A 4,816-nucleotide genomic window follows, 5' to 3' on the forward strand; every position below is an offset into this window, starting at 1 on the left:
AAAATCACTTTCACTTTTCGAGGTGCGGCGGACTCGCCGGGTACTTTGACACCAAAGAGATCTTCTTCTTTGGTGAACTTCCCTCGAGACGAGCCTTGAATTCGATGGTATTAAGATGCAAGCCTGGCGAAGCAACCGTGTGGAATCCCCTCCACACTCCCTTAAGTCCCCGCTCATAAGATCTTCTCCCGCCCAGACTTCACCCGTTCCTCACTCCCTTTCAAGTTCTCTCTTCAAGTCTCCCCCACCAGAATGAAGCTCCAATGGCTGCCAAAGACCCTTACAAATAGCTTAAATAGAAGCTCTCAAAATGAGCTCATTAATGCAAGTTGCCGACATTATCGTCTAGGACTATAGGCATATCGTCCTGGCCGATTAGTTCAAATATGAGAAAAATCATCCTGAACATCATCCTGAAATGAAGCTGGACGATGTCTAATCGACCCGAACAATCTTGCGATCGTCTAGGACGATTTGACCATGTAATTGCTTTTCTTAAATTTCAGAGAAATTTTAGAAAAATTGACGTGGATCATCCTGGACGATATTTTATAGTCCTAGACGATCCTCTGGACGATGTCAAAAAATAGGTTATTTCTAAATAGATCCGACGGCAGATTCTTGCTGAATTGAGCCTATTGTCCGGGCCTATAAAAAATCATCCAAGACGATGTGTTTTGCATAATGACTGCTGCTTTAATGAGGATGCCCTAATTAGGGTTTCTACTTTTGTCATATCATGCAGGTCAATATAAATATCGTCCCGAATGATGTTACCAAAAATAGAAATCTTTTAGGGCTCAATAAAAAATCTTCCAAGTTACAAATCATCAGATGCCACACCAAATATAACAGACTCAAGAAAGGAAAAAGTTTACAAATTGACATAGACCTAGTCTACCAAATCTTGAGCTGCTTCTAAATTGCATTCTGATCGTGTGAACCTAAAAAGTCAGTAGATAAGGCAGTTATAGAGAAATAAGAATGTTTGCTATCATCAAAATTATAAATCATGAAAACAGATCCGCTACAATCTCCCCCTTTTTTGTGATGGCAAACAATTTAATTTGAATTTTCAAAAAAGAATATTTTCTCCTAATCTCCCCTTCCTAGAATAACACTTTAAAAAATAGGGGAGATAAAAATATTTTTGTTATTTTAATTTTTTGAAAAAAAAGGATACAAATTCAACAGTACGTTCTTCCCCTTTGACATTATCAAAAAGAGAGGAGGCACAAATAAAAAATGAACAAAAGATAAAAACGTTCCCTAATCTAGTGAAAAAATAAATATTCTTAAAATGAGAAAGTTACCTCTTGGTTTTAATTAATAACTTAGTAGAATTGGGTTGACAACGCATAGCCCAGAAAATGTTAGAAATTCAAAATTTTATAATCCAAACTCAAGTTCTTTAAAAAAGGCTATTTTTTTTATTCAATATCAAAATCAAGGAATAAATTAGAGAAAGAAACATTCATTTTTCAAAAACTCCTTCCATAAAATATATCTAATAGAAGATCAATGCATGAATTGTTGAATCAAGAATAAAGATTTTCAAACTCAAGTATCGAAAGTATCAAGAGTATTCTTAAACTTTTTAAGAAGTATAAGATAGGTAAGCATTAACTTTGTGGGCTCATTTTATGCCTCTTGAAAATTGGTTGGCGCACTGCGCATCTTTTTATACACTTTGTGTATTCTATATTTTCAATTTGGCGTCTTTGCGCATCTTTTATTTTTGGCATCATTGGCCAATTTTTTGAATATGCTACCTTTCTTAAATCTTAAAAAATAAAAGTAAACCCATCCTATTGACAAAGCGAATTTCTTGATTATGAAAATTATGAGTTAGATTCAACAATTTGAAAAAGATTCCTATGCAATAAATAAAATGTAGGGAGATAAAAAATTTTAGTTTCAAAAATCAATTTAAAAGATGAAAAAGATTTTAAATCAAAAGTAGAACAACCTGTTTTAGAAAACAGAGATTGAAAGAAAAAAAATCATGAGTTTCCTTCCTTTGACTGTTTTAGAGAAGTCAAACACAACATACTAAAATTTTTAAGAAAAAACAGGAAGTAGATTTTTTATTTTTAGAAAAGTGAATGTGTGTGTTGATCAGAGAAAAAAAAATTTCATGAAACAAGAAAAAAAATCAAAGAATAAACAAAGGCAAAAAATATAAAATAAAATCGAAACAAAACAAAAAAAAAGAAAAAAAAAACTAAAAACAAAACACAACACAAACACACAAATAAGACTTTTAACCATTATCAAATGTAATATTTTCAAATAAAAGTGGTTCGGTGATTGAATAACCTTCCGCAATAGTACTATTAGCCATGGATCAAAATTCAAATGCTTTTAAAAACTTATTTTAAGAAAACTTGCTCTGATACCACTTGAAAGTTTGTTAGTGATGTTAGGCCCTTTAGAACTGGCTCAAGGCTAACAAAGAGAGAATTGAATTGGAAAAGAAGAAACTTTAAGCAAAGTACAAACAAAATCACAACAAATAAAGTGCGGAAATTAAATAAATACGGAAGTGATAAAAAGAAAAGAACACATCAGATTTATAGTGGTTCAGTCAAACCTTGACCTACGTCCACTCCTTGGAGGCACCCTCTAAGTATTGCACTAAATAGTGTCTCTCTTTTAGCCCCCACAGCTAAGAGGAGAAGCTCTTACAAAATCACTTTCACCTTTCCCGGTGCGGCGGCGTCGCCGGGTCCTTTGACACCAAAGAGATCTTCTTCTTTGGTGAACTTCTCTCGAGACAAGCCTTGAATCTGACGGTATTAAGATGCAAGCCTGCCAGAGCAACCGTGTGGAATCCCCTCCACACTTCCTTGAGTCCCCACTCATAAAATCTTCTCCGGCCCAGGCTTCACACGTTCCTCACTCCCTTTCAAGCTCTCTCTTCAAGTCTCCCCCACAAGAATGAAGCTCCAATAGCTGCCAAAGACCCTTACAAAAGTTCCCAAGCCATAGCTTAAATAGAAGTTCTCAAAATGAGCTCATTAATGCAAGTTTCCGACATTATCGTCTAGGATGATAGGCATATCATCCAGGCCGATTAGTTCAAATATGAGAAAAATAATCCTGAACATCGCCCTAAAATGAAGCTGGAAGATGTCTAATCGGCCCAGACGATCTTGCGATCGTCCAGGACAATTTGACCATTTAATTGCATTCATTAAATTTCTGAGAAATTTTTGAAAAATTGACCTGGATCGGCCTGGACGATATGTTGTAGTCCTGGACAATCCTCTGGACGATGTCCAAAAATAGGTTATTTCTAAATAGATCTGGCGGCAGATTCTTGTTGAATTGAGTCTATCATCCTGGCCGATAAAAAATCATCCATGATGATGTGTTTTGCATAATGACGGCTGCTTTAATGAGGTTTCCCTAATTAGGGTTTCTACTTTTGTCAGATCATCCAGGACGATATAAATATTGTCCCAGACGATGTTACCAAAAATAGAAATCTTTAGGACACAATAGAAAATCTTCCAAGTTACAAATCATCAGATGCCACACCAAATACAACAGACTCAAGAAAGGAAAAAGATTACAAACTGACACAGACCTAGTCTACCCAATCTTGAGCTGGTTCCAAATTGCAATCTGATTGTGTGAACCTGAAAAGTCAGTACATAAGGCAGTTGTAGAGAAATAAGAATGTTTGCTATCATCAAAATCATAAATAATGAAAATAGATCCACAATAGAGATAACATTATTTGAATTTTGATAACAATATATAAGAAGATTTAAACATATTTTTGAAATTGAAAGTGCAAACTCTCGAGCAAAATAGGAAACCACCAACACTTGAAGATTTTACTAATCATATTTTGTATCCAAATTTTATACAACCTAGGAGGTGATAGAATAATTATATAAGGTTGAGAAATCCATTTCCTATAGTTAAATGTTCTTCTTGGGGATTTTTTGACATATAACACACACTTATACTTTAGATAGGAAAACTTATTTAGTGTGGAAACCTAAGATGCATAAACTTAGATATATCATACATGCATTTTATTTTAATTTGCCAAAAGAAGAACCCAAACTAGTTTGGAATCCCAGGTCTAATGTTTAAAATTTTTACAGGTACTCTCTCATACAAGGCCTCATGAGAGCATTTGCTACCTGGACAGTAGCCTCTCAAAGCATATGACTGGAGACACTAAGCAATTTATATCGCTGAATGATAGAAATGGAGGCAGACTTATACTTGGGGATAACACCACTAGGAAATTCATTGGCATAAGTATGATCAGAAACTTGCAAATTTTTTTCATTAAAAATGTGTTACTAGTAGAGGGCTTAAAGCATAATCTATTGAGTATTAGCTAGCTATGTGGTAAAGGATACAGTGTAAAAGTTTTTTCTACTAACTGCATATTAAGCCTAAATGGAAATTATGTTTTAAATGGAAAAAGGGTAAATAATATTTATATACTAGATTTGAATTGTATTTCAGTTTCTAATGTTTTTTATTTGAAAACTATTTCTGATGAATCATGGTTATGACATAGGAGACTTTGTCACTCTAGCATGAAAAATCTTAGGAAATTTCCCAAAAGAATTTTGTGAGAGGTATATAAAAACTATACTTTACTAAGGATCAACTTTGTGAAGCATGTCAATTAAGAAATTTGGTGAAGTCCTCTTTTAAGTCCAATAAGGATCTTAGAACTAGTAAACCTTTGAAGATTTTACATATGGATGCTTTTGGACCGGTTGGAACTGTAAGTCTAGGAGGGAAGTTAAACAGATTTGTGATAGTATATGATTTTTCAAGA

The sequence above is a fragment of the Dendrobium catenatum genome, unplaced genomic scaffold (genome assembly GCF_001605985.2).
Source record: "Dendrobium catenatum unplaced genomic scaffold, ASM160598v2 fragScaff_scaffold_1118, whole genome shotgun sequence".
Taxonomy (NCBI): Eukaryota; Viridiplantae; Streptophyta; class Magnoliopsida; order Asparagales; family Orchidaceae; genus Dendrobium; species Dendrobium catenatum.